This window comes from Magnolia sinica, chromosome 2 (assembly GCF_029962835.1).
Source record: "Magnolia sinica isolate HGM2019 chromosome 2, MsV1, whole genome shotgun sequence".
NCBI lineage: Eukaryota > Viridiplantae > Streptophyta > Magnoliopsida > Magnoliales > Magnoliaceae > Magnolia > Magnolia sinica.
In genome coordinates this window covers 38,016,564-38,029,851 of record NC_080574.1, presented here as the reverse complement: position 1 = coordinate 38,029,851, position 13,288 = coordinate 38,016,564, and positions in this window count along the sequence as shown.

Below are 13,288 nucleotides of genomic sequence, written 5' to 3'. Positions count from 1 at the left end.
ATCATAGGGCCCATAAAAAGCGGTGGGGATTACAAAAGTAAAAAATAAAATAATAATAAATAAATAGGCAAGGAACTTATGGCTACGGTGTTTTCTATAGCTACGGATAATAACCGTAGCCATAGCCGTAGCCTTTGCCGCTTCGATATGTACTTTTATATGTATCGAAGGTCTTTTGATTAATAAAAAAAGGTCCAGAACTGTCCAACAAGTTTGCTTAAAAAATCCTGCAATTTTCGATACATATCGAAGAGTATTCGATATGTATCGAAGATGATATGACCAATAGCTACGGATTATAACCGTAGCCATAACTGTATTCTATGACGGTTTATGAATTTTTTTTAAATTAATTAATTTATTTTTATTTATTTTTTTACATAGATAAATTTATTCAACCTACAATTTTCTCTAATACATATTTATATAAATATGTATATATAAACATATAAAAAAAAATTTCCCTCTTTTTTTCATTTATTTCTTTATTCATTTAACAAGAATATCTCCTAAACCAAAATTAGTTACTTGACGTACCGTATATGATTTTGGGGTAGGAGAAGCTACTTTAGCCAACCAACCTAGTTATTTTTCAAGATTCCATTAGATCTAGGGTCGAAAATCCATTTCATTCACTTCGCGGTCAATTTCAATCAGTTCACGGTCAATTTCACTCATTTCATTTACTTCGTGATCAATTCCATGCATTTCACGGTCAATCCCGGCGATTTCGTTTTGATTTACGGTCATTTCCATGCATTTCACAGTTAATTCCCTTCACTTCACGGTCATTTGCATGGATTTCGCGGTCAAATCGCTTCAAACCATGATCATTCCCATGCATTTCACGGTCATCCCAAACTATTCCGTGTTGATTCATGGTCGTTTCGAGGCATTTCGCGGTCAATTCCCTTCACTTCACGATCAGTTGCATGCATTTCGCGGTCAATTCGCTTCAAACCATGATCATTCTCATGCATTTCACGGTCATCCCAAATAATTCCGTGTTGATTCACGGTCGTTTCGAGGCATTTCGCGGTCAATTCCCCTCACTTCACGGTCATTTGCATGCATTTCGCGATCAAATTGCTTCAAACCATGATCATTCCCATGCATTTCGCGGTCATCCCAAACAATTCTTTGTTGATTCATAGTCGTTTCGAGGCATTTCGCGGTCAATTCCCTTCACTTCACGGTCATTTGCATGCATTTCGTGCTCAAATCGCTTCAAACCATGATCATTCTCATGCATCTCGTGGTTATCCAAAACAATTCCGTGTTGATTCACGGTCGTTTCGAGGCATTTCGCGGTCAATTTCCTTCACTTCACGATCATTTGCATGCATTTTGCGGTCAATTCGCTTCAAACCATGATCATTCCCATGCATTTCATGGTCATCCCAAACAATTACGTGTTGATTCACGGTAGTTTCGAGGCATTTCGCGGTCAATTCCCTTCACTTCACGGTCATTTGCATGCATTTCGCGATCAAATCGCTTCAAACCATGATCATTCCCATGCATTTCGCGGTCATCCCAAACAATTCTATGTTGATTCATGGTCGTTTCGAGGCATTTCGCGGTCAATTCCCTTTACTTCACGGTCATTTGCATGCATTTCGCGCTCAAATCGCTTCAAACCATTATCATTCCCATGCATTTTGTGGTCATCCAAAACAATTCCGTGTTGATTCACGGTCGTTTCGTGGCATTTCGCGGTCAATTCCCTTCACTTCACGGTCATTTGCATGCATTTCGCGGTCAAATCGCTTCAAACCATGATCATTCTCATGCATTTTACGGTCATCCCAAACTATTCCGTATTGATTCACGGTCGTTTCGAGGCATTTCGCGGTCAATTCCCCTCACTTCACGGTCATTTGCATGCATTTCGCGGTCAAATCGCTTCAAACCATGATCATTCCCATGCATTTCACGGTCATCCCAAACAATTCCGTGTTGATTCACGGTCGTTTCAAGGCATTTCGCAGTCAATTCCCCTTACTTCACGGTCATTTGCTTGCATTTCGCGGTCAAATCACTTCAAACCATGATCATTCCCATGCATTTCATGGTCATCCCAAACAATTCTGTGTTGATTCACGGTCGTTTCGAGGCATTTCGCGGTTAATTCCCTTCACTTCACGGTCATTTGCATGCATTTCGCGCTCAAATCGCTTCAAACCATGATGATTCCCATGCATTTCACGGTCATCCCAAACAATTCCGTGTTGATTCACGGTCGTTTCGAGCCATTTCGCCGTCAATTCCCTTCACTTCACAGTCATTTGCATGCATTTCGCGGTCAAATCGCTTCAAGCCATGATCATTCCCATGCATTTCACGGTCATCCCAAACAATTCCGTGTTGATTCACGGTCGTTTTGAGGCATTTCGCGGTCAATTCCCCTCACTTCATGGTCATTTGCATGCATTTCGCGATCAATTCCCTTTATTTTTTGAGGACTGATCACATGCAACCGAGATACATATGCACATACAAATTTCTGAAGGCAGAAACTAGGCTGTGGCGTGCCACTGGTTGTAGGTGGTGATCGTTCCCCCTATTCTCTTAAGATTATAGAATAATTGTACAGATATCGATATTGGTTTCAACGGCATCACCCTAGCAAACGCTTAGTCTGACCTGAGAGAATATACACTGGGCACTTTTCTTTCAAGTATTTCAATCAATTACTATATCATTTCACGCTCATTTTCATGCAATATATGGTCAATTTCGACGATTCCACTTCACTTCACGGTCATTTCCATGCATTTCACGGTCAATTCCCTTCACTTCACGGTCATTTCTGTGCATTTCACCGTCAATTCCCTTCACTTCATGGTCATTTCCATGCATTTCACCGTCAATTCCCTCCACTTCACGGACAATTCCATGCATTTCACGGTCAATTTCGACAATTCCGTGCATTCGAGTGTCCAACCTTCCCACACTTGAAAGAAATCGAAATTGTCTGTGATCGACTACCTCCTGTCATCCAATGCCTTTGTTGGTCAGATTGGGAACATTTCCTTGGCTGTGCTACCACATCGTTTGTGGTTGCTAAATGTGACCCAAGTTCTTCGATATGCTGATGATGGCCCACCTTGTCAACTTCACTTCCTGTACTAGGCAACAATTGGGATCCTTTCCCATTTGATGCATTGAATGATGCACTCTCTCTCCTATTGACATCTCTTATACCCCCATTTGTATGTAAACCAGGTTACTTGCTAGGCAGATCGTAGGGAACCTCCGCCACTTAGAATCCTTCACCAGAAGATGATGGCGGCCCTTTATCTATGAATCCATGGAGAACATACTCTCCAGTGCATTACCATTTCCTTCTGCCCCTTCATGTAGATCAAAACCCTTGATTGGTGGATGGTGGCTTCCCTCCGCTTCAAATACTTTTTGAGATGATGATAGTGGTTTGTTCTCTATCGACCCATGGAATAACACACCCTCTAAATCACTACAATCTCCTTCTCCCCCTTCATGCAAATAGATATCCTCAATTTTAAGATGGTGGCCCACCTCCTTCACTTCAGATCTTCCACAAGATGATGAAACTGGCCCTCTCTCTATTGACTCATCAAATGATATATCCTCGCGTTTGTCATCATCTCATACCCCTTGTTCATGCAAATTAATCCTTTCGATCGGTGGATGGTGGTCCACTTCCACTTCAAATCCTTCACCTGATGATTTCTCTATTGACCGATGCAATATCACATCCTCCAGTCCATTATCATATCTTTCTTTGAGTACTTCGATCAATAGAGATTCTTTACCAAATGATGATGGACAATCATTCTCAATTGACCCATACAACAACATACCCTCGATTCCATCACCATCTCCTTTCCCTTCTTCATTTAAATCGAGCTTCTCGATCAGCGAATAGTGGCCCACCTCCTCCACTTGAAATCCTTCCCCAGTCAATAAGATTCTGGTTGCTGGACCATTGAGGTACATTTTCGATATATCGATATTTACTCGATATATACTTACTTCGATATATCGAAATATCAGAGATATAATCGATAATTGCACTAAAAAAGCAGTTCGACGCTGGACATTTTCTGACAATTTTCGATATATCGAAATCTAGTCGATATATCGATACCCCGATATATCGACATCTACTCGATTATATCGATAATACAATTTAAAAAGCATTTTGTCGCTGGACAGTGTGTGACCATTTTTGATCAATTGAATAATAGTCGATATATCGATCGGTTGTAAGGATGACTTACTACTATTATATCGACTAGATTTCGATATAATCGACAACTTACTCTACCATTAATCGATTAGGTTTCGATTATATCGAAGAGTTTCGATATATCGTGTTCTATTCGATATATCGAAGTGTAATTTTTTCGTTTTTTTTTTCTAATGTGTTTTTTTTTAATTTTTTTTTAAAATTTTTTTGTTTTGCTTTTTTAGGTTAGCTTGTTAGTACACACCCACGTCGGTACACACTCCATGTTATCCAAGTTGTGTTCACAGTGTGCTTCTTCTAGTCTCTTAAGTTGCACGGTCATTTGCATGCATTTCGCGGTCAAATCGCTTCAAACCATGATCATTCCCATGCATTTCACGGTCATCCCAAACAATTCCGTGTTGATTCACGGTCGTTTCGAGGCATTTCGCGGTCAATTCCCTTCCCTTCACGGTCAGTTGCATGCATTTCACGGTTAATTCGCATCAATTCATGATCATTCCCATGCACTTCACAGTCATCCCAAACAATTCCGTGTTGATTCACGGTCGTTTCGAGGCATTTCGCCGTCAATTCCCTTCACTTCACAGTCAAATCGCTTCAAACCATGATCATTCCCATGCATTTCACGGTCATTGTAAGACCCGTATCCTAGTCCGTTCTGTTCCGTCGAATCCCGCGATCCTTCCTGTCGAATTTCGGCAACCTGTGACGTATAATCGACGTTGCGATCAACCCTAAGCCTTATGCTGTAGATTTGAGTCGGCTTAAAACAAGACTTGTACCATTGCGACCGCACCGTCGCCGCGGTTCCAACGCCGCGTCTCTTGTACCGATCCGATACCCTGGCAGGAAGATGTGAGCCGGCGTTTATTTCGAAGAAAACGCCGTGCGTTTGCGATCCCAAGAGAATCTCTACAATGTGTCAAATCAATCCCATCAATCAATCCCATCCATCACCTCATGTCAAGTACACATCACCTTTCTCCACAAGTAAAGCAACCCATGCTTTTTCTCACCAAAGTCAAACCACCTCTCACTTCACCCATCCCTCACCTCACATCACTCACCCATCACACCCATCACCTCTCCTTATCTCTCTCTCTCTCTTTCTCTTTTCTCACACCAATTCCAAGCAACCCATAAGCCTCACACGTCCACATTTTTCCAAGGAGAGAAAAAAAAAGAGAAGTGAGTAGTGTGGCCCACTTTCCATCCCAAAATCTTCCATCTTAGCCCTTGAATCTTCATCTCCCACCATCAAAGTAAAGCACAAGGAGGTCGGCTTTCCATCGGACCTAGAAGATCGGACGGTGGGTGCCTTATAGGATAGGTTTTTCATGTTTTGATGATGGACCAAGTGAGGCCTACCGATCAATGGTATGGATCTCACTTGGGACCTTAAGATGTGGTCGATGGCCCACCTTGATCTTCATGATCATTCCGTGATGGGGCCATTCTCTATGAACCCCATCATGATGTCTATTTTCTAGCTTGTAAAGGGTCATCTAGACCTTTCATTTTGGTGGAGAAGGGATCTCCACCGTTGATCCTTGATTTGGTGGGCCCACATGCAATGGGACCCACTCGATGTATGATTGCTTGTAAGGGAGGGCTCATAGTGGCGGAGCCCTCCATCATGCGTGTCCCATTTCTCTCTCTATCTCTCTCTCTCCTTCTCTTTTATTTATTTATTTATTTAGCTTTGTGTGTGATGGGGTGGCCATGTGACTTACTTGGATGAGCCCCACCTTAATGTATGTTTTATCCTTACCATTCATCCATTTGGTGGCCCACAGGAGCAAGGCCCACCTTGTGCATGCACTATGCATAGGCCGTCCCTGGACTGAAATGAAAGCACAAATATCAGCTTGGTTCACACCCTATTGAGGTGGTCCACTTGTGTGGACCCCACATTGATGTATGAGATCAATCCATGCCGTCCATTCCATTCTTGAGTTCATTTTAGGCGTTGAGCCGAAAAATGAAGCAGATCCGAGTAACTGGTGGGCCATAGCATGAGAAACAGTGGTGGTTACCGTTAAAAATCCAACTGCTGTTTTTATTCACCAAATATATTGAATATTGGGCTCATCCTTCTTGTCTTGAGCTATGGGGATCGATGGCGAGCTCAGATCTCCCTGATGCGGGCCTCACGTATGCAAAACCTTGAGAACAGAGGTTTTTTCAAAAATAAAAAATAAAAAAATATCAACAAGCAGCAGCAGTTGCTGCTGCTGTGGCGTCAGAGACGCTGACAGCGCCAGGCGGGCGGGCGTCCTTGCAGGGTCCCACGGCCTCTCATGTGGGCCCCACCATGATGTATATTTTGTATCCACGCCGTCCATGAGGTGGACCACCCCTTGAGGTGGGTCCCCTCCAAAAATTAGTCAGATCCAGGCCTCAGGTAGCCCACACCACAAGAAAACAGCGGTGATTGAACTCTACCATTGAAACCCTTTTATGGGCCACAGAAGTTTCGGATCAAGCTGAAATTCTTTTTTTCCTCTTCCTCCAGGCCCGTGCGACCTTGTGAACGGGTTGGATGGAAGATAAACGTTATGGTGGGCCCCACATGGGACCCACAGAAATGTATGTGTTGCTGCCCACCGTCCAGACGGACGGTGGGGCCTACCTTGCTGTATGTGTTCGTCCGCACCGTCCACCCTGGACGGTGGGACCCCCCCCCCCCTGTGCGCGTGTGTGTGCGTGCGTACTGTGTGCGTGCGTGCGTGTGGTGTGTGTGTATATAAATATATATATTATTATCTATATATATATATATATCATAATATATATATGTATATATATATTTATATATATATATATATATTATATTATATATGTTATATTGCATATAATATATATTTGTTGGTGGGCCTTAGGGATTTTAATGGTGGAAATCATCATCATCACTTGTATTTTGGTGTGGCCCACCTTGGTAAACATGTAAGGCCCATGTGATGGGGCCCATTCAATGTATTTGAGGCCCATGTTACAAGGCCCATTGTGATGCATTCAAAGGCCCGTGGGATATGGCCCATTGCAATGTACATAAGGCCCCTTCGATGTGGCCCACTTGATTTATAAAAGGCCCATATGATGCGGCCCATTTGATGAATATAAGGCCCATGGGTCGAGGCCCAACAGGATGTCCTTAGGGTCCATTGCAATGAGGGATTCCCCCATAGTGTGTGTAATAATGTTTGACGACAGGTTATGCCTTGGGAGAAATGTTGGTTTGACGTCCACGTTGTAAGAATAATGTTGGTTAAATGTCCGCATTATAACTCTCCCTAGGGCCCATTAGTAGGCCACATTTGTTGATAGTTCACCACTTTATAACATGCTTAGTATAGCCCCATGATTCATACCCATATGCATCATTTGTATGCTTGATATGAGGAATGTTTGATCATAGCATAAGCCGTTGGACTGAGACATTTACGGGACTCCTTATGAGACGGAGTGCCCCACATGATTGCGTGGTACGCGTGAGATTGCTGCATGATTGTACGGTGTGACTCATGCATCTTGCATATGTGTGACTTGATCACTGCACGCCCTAGCGACATTAGGGCCGTGGCTCCATAGACACATCGTGGATGGCCGTATCGGATACCGGAAATGCTTGGTTCTAGCACTATGGGCACTTAGGATGTCCTTGGGTGAAAGTCCCAGAACCTTTTTGGTACCAGGAGATGCTCCAACGTCTAGACCGAGTGGATACACGAGCGCCGAGTGCCGAATACCGTGAGGCTGCGTCTCCCAATGTTTCGTGGTCGGTTGGAAGGGGGTGTGGCCTTATCCGCCCGAGTGAGGGGCTATAAGCTAGTGAGTTTGACCATCGCAAATGAGTCCGCTATCGACAAGCAGGCTACTGCTTGGCAAATGAGTCGGGCGGATAGTGTGGTCTCTTCCACTTGCTTGGTGGCGCATCAGTGGGAGGCAGTCAGTGTAAGGTGTATTAGACCCCGGTGATATCCAGAGAGGAACTGTACTGATATGTGTACTTGATGAGGACTGACATGTTTGCTTCGCATCTCGCATATGACATTTGGCTACATAGGCCTCGCATCGCATGGCCTTGGTATGGCCGATAGCATTCATGTCTTGCATCATATAGCGTTGGTACAGCTGATAGCATTCATGGACTTATCGCATATTTCCGCATTACTCTGTTATTGTACACTTGGCGCTGGCCTTGCACACACACTTACAGTACCCTCTAAGCTTTTGTAAGCTTATGCACGACCGTTGCGTGCAGGTAGTGTTGGACAGCAGCAGCGCTGAGGCCGGAGCGCACATCAGTTTATTTTGAAGCTTTTAATCACCCTGTATTTTTCCTTTCTGCATTGTACTTAAAAGTTTTCGATATAGTGGTTATGTGGTGATGTTGTTTTGTGACTTGGTTATGCTTATGGTTATGCTCTATTACAAAAAAAAATTTCTACTGAAAATCCTCCTTGTAGGATCCCAGGATCGGAATCTGGCATGAGAGTGCCGGAATCTGAGAATGAGACACTACGGAGGCTGTCGGCACTAGATTCGGCGATCGGGAATTTTGTGAGCCCGTTTTCCGAGTTTGGGACGTGACAGTCATCCCAAACAATTTCGTGTTGATTCACGGTCGTTTCGAGGCATTTCGCGGTCAATTCGCTTCACTTCACGGTCAGTTGCATGCATTTCGCGGTCAATTCGCTTCAAACCATGATCATTCCCATGCACTTCATGGTCGTCCTAAACAATTCCGTGTTGATTCACGATCGTTTCGAGGCATTTCGCGGTCAATTCGCTTCACTTCACGGTCATTTGCATGCATTTCACGGTCAATTCGCTTGAAACCATGATCATTCCCATGCATTTCATGGTCGTCCCAAACAATTTCGTGTTGATTCACGGTCGTTTCGCGGTCAATTCCCTTCACTTCACGATCATTTGCATGCATTTCCCGGTCAAATCGCTTCAAACCATGATCATTCCCATGCATTTCACGGTCGTCCCAAATAATTTCGTGTTGATTCACGGTCGTTTCGAGGCATTTCGCGGTCAATTCCCTTCACTTCACGGTCAGTTGCATGCATTTCGCGGTCAATTCGCTTCAAACCATGATCATTCCCATGCACTTCACGTCGTCCCAAACAATTCCGTGTTGATTCACAGTCATTTCGAGGCATTTCGCGGTCAATTCCCTTCCCTTCACGGTCAGTTGCATGCATTTCACGGTCAATTCGCATCAATTCATGATCATTCCCATGCACTTCACGGTCATCCCAAACTATTCCTTGTTGATTCACGGTCGTTTCGAGGCATTTCACGGTTAATTCCCTTCACTTCACGGTCATTTGCATGCATTTCACGGTCAAATCGCTTCAAACCATGATCATTCCCATGCATTTCACGGTCATCCCAAACAATTTCGTGTTGATTCACGGTCATTTCGAGGTATTTCGTGGTCAATTCGCTTCACTTCACAGTCAGTTGCATGCATTTTGCGGTCAATTCGCTTCAAACCATAATCATTCCCATGCACTTCATGGTCGTCCCAAACAATTCCGTATTGATTCACGGTCGTTTCGAGGCAATTCGCGGTCAATTTGCTTCACTTCACGATCATTTGCATGCATTTCGCGGTCAATTCGCTTCAAACTATGATCATTCCCATGCATTTCACGGTCGTCCCAAACAATTCTGTGTTGATTCACGGTCGTTTCGAGGCATTTCGTGGTCAATTCCCTTCACTTCACGATCATTTGCATGCATTTCGCGGTCAATTCGCATCAAACCATGATCATTCCCATGCACTTCACGGTCGTCCCAAACTATTCTGCGTTGGAATTGACCGCGAAATGCCTCGAAACAACAGTGAATCAACGCAGAATAGTTTGGGACGACCGTGAAGTGCATGGGAATGATCATGAATTGATGCGAATTGACCGCGAAATGCATGCAAATGACCATGAAGTGAAGAGCATTGATTAGGAAATGCCTCGAAATGACCGTGAATCAACACGGAATAGTTTGGGATGACCGTGAAATGCGTGGAATTGTCCGTGAAGTGGAAGGAATTGACGATGAAATACATGGAAATGACCACGAACTGATTGAAATTGACCACAAAGTGAATGAAATGGATTTTCGACCATCAACCTGATGGAATCTTGGAAAATAACTAGGTTAGTTGGCTAAAGTATCTTCTCCTACCCCAAAATCATATAGGGTACATTAAGTAACTAATTTTGGTTTAGAAGATTTTCTTGTTAAATGAATAGAGAAATAAATGAAAAAATGAGAGAATTTTTTTTATATGCTTATATATACATATTTATATAAATATGTATTAGAGAAAATTGTAGGTAGAATAAAGTTCTCCATGTAAAAAATAAAAAATAAAAAATAAAAAATAAAAAAATAAAAAAGTTTGCATAGACTTTGACGGACTGCAGTCATGGCTACGGCTATAATCTATAACTATATCTTCGATACATATCGAATACACTTCGATTGATCGAAAATTGCAGGATTTTTTATGCAAAGTTGTTAGACAGTTTTGGACCTTTTTCGATTAATCGAAAGACATTCGATATATCGAAGTACATATCAAAAGACCTTCGATGCATAGTAGAGGACATATTGAAAAAGCATTGGCTGCAGTTATCTTTACGGTTATAATCCGTACCTATAGATACCAGGCTTTTTTTTTCCTATTGTAATTCCCACCGTCTTTGTGGGTCCTTTTATGAGGTATGTGTTATATCCAAACCGTTAATCTATTTGGCGAACTCGTACTAACGCTTGGGAAGAAAAATAGGATAGATTTAGCTATTAAGTGGACTACACTGTAAAAGGTAGTGGAAGATTGAACGTCTACCATTGAAACCCTTTTAGGGGTCCTAGAAGTTTTGGATCATTACAAAATTTGTTTTTCCTCTTCATCCAGGCTTTTGTGACCTTATGAATAAATTGGATGGAAAATAAATGTTATGGTGGGCCCCACAAAATTTTTAACGGTGAAAATCAATTTTCCCGTTGCTCTTTGTGGTGTGGTCCAGTTGATCTTTGGATATGATTTTTTTTTTTTTTTGATAGTGCTCCCAAATGATCTCGAAATATGGATGAACGTTGTGGATATAATAAATACATTACTGTGGGCCCATGTAACTTTGATATCTTTTGAACGAGTCCGGATCCTCTGTTATCAAGTCAACAGAGAATTCCTGATACCCAAAATCTCATTGGTCCACGTCACCACTCACTAAAAAAATAAAAAAAATAAAAAACAGCTTCGGACGCCAAACCATTAGGGTAACAGGAATTCTCTATTGACCTAATAACAGAGTATCCCGACTCCTTTTGAACCGTTCGTGCAACTCGGAGTTCGAGGAGCGTCAGCGCTCGTCTTCGAGCACCACCTATCCGCTTGAAGGAACAAGCAGGGGGCATTTTCGACCTTTGGCAAGCCATCCGTACAGCGGGGGCGTATTCTCGCAGGGGAAAATAAGGTGGGCTTGGTCTCGTAAATAGGGCCATAAATGGGTCGTACAGTCGCAAATTTCCCGCTTCCGATGTCTTTGCAGAGAACTAATCGCCTGCCGCCGACTGCACTCAAGCTGTGTGCCGCACCAAACTCTCCCACCAACATGATACTTTTTTAGGAAATCCATACCATGAAAACACTAAGCCCCACCATGAAGATCATCCATCTTGAAAATCAGCTGATCTACTTACTAGGTGGACCACATCTGTGTGTTGAGTCAGATTGTTGGTTGTCCGTTGAAATTAGCAGACCAGCTTGATTTTCGTCGAGCTGATCTTCATGGTGGGGCCCACAGTTTTCATACGAGCATGTGACATAAGTGGTATGTTGACAGCAGAGATGATAAGTCACTACGAGGTGGGAGTCCTTGGCTGTAGGTGACCCATTGTGGTGTAAGTGCGCTTAAGGGAGAAAATTACCATTGTAGACCTCACCTTTTATCCAGCATCTTTTATGGAGTATCCAAAACTTACCTTCACAACTTAGACCTTGCATGTACGAACAGAGCATTTAAGGATGAAAATGCCCCTAGATACATTGCCTATTTCTACTGTTATAATCCGTAGCCTTAGTTCCACAGAAACAAAAAACACTTTGAAAAGCGGAGGAATTTTAGTCCTCAAATGCTCTGTTCATACGTGCAAGGTCTAAGTTGAGAAGGTAAGTTTTAGATCTTTTATAAAAGACACTGGATGAAAGGTAGGGTCTACAATGGTAATTTTCTCAGGCATTAAGGTGACGCAATGACACAGTGATAGTCTCATGAGTTTTTTCATGCCTCACCTTTAAGCCAGCAACCTTACGACTAGAGGTGCACATTTTTGACTCGATCCGCCGGATCCGACCCGATCAAACCCGATCAGGCCCGTTCCGAACAGAACCGACGGTCAAGATCGGGCCTGATCGGGTTAGAATTTTCAGATCCGTTTATTTTCGGATCGGGTCCGGATAGCCCTATGTCTGGACCGACCCGACCCGTATACCCGACTCGAACAGACCCGACCCGAACGGCGGGCGGGTGCTATAAAACATCTTTTTCAGTTTTTTTACCCTAACATTTCTAACCTCATTTTTTTTCACTGCCTCTCCATTTCCCCTCTTTTCTTACCCTAACCGCACCCGAACGACGGACGACGGGACGAGCGCTGCTGCCCGACGATCTGCCTCTCCATTTCCCCTCTTTTCTTACCCTAACCGTTCTCCTCTTCTTCGGTTCTTCCTCTCCGTTCCCCTCTTTTCTTACCCTAACCGCACCCGAACGACGGACGACGGGACGAGCGCTGCTGAGTTTTGATCCTGGGGAGTGGACGGAGAGCCTGAGGAAAGAATATCTTCTTCTCATCGAGGGATTCTTCTCTGTTCCCATTCCCTTCTTCTTTACTACCTACGGCCGAGCTCTCCAGGTTCTCTACTTTCCATCCAATCTCTCTCTCTCTCTCTCTCTCTCTCTTATTAAAAAGAAAAAAAAATATCTTTAGGAGAACAAAATGTGGGGCCCACATGTTGCGTACGAAAAT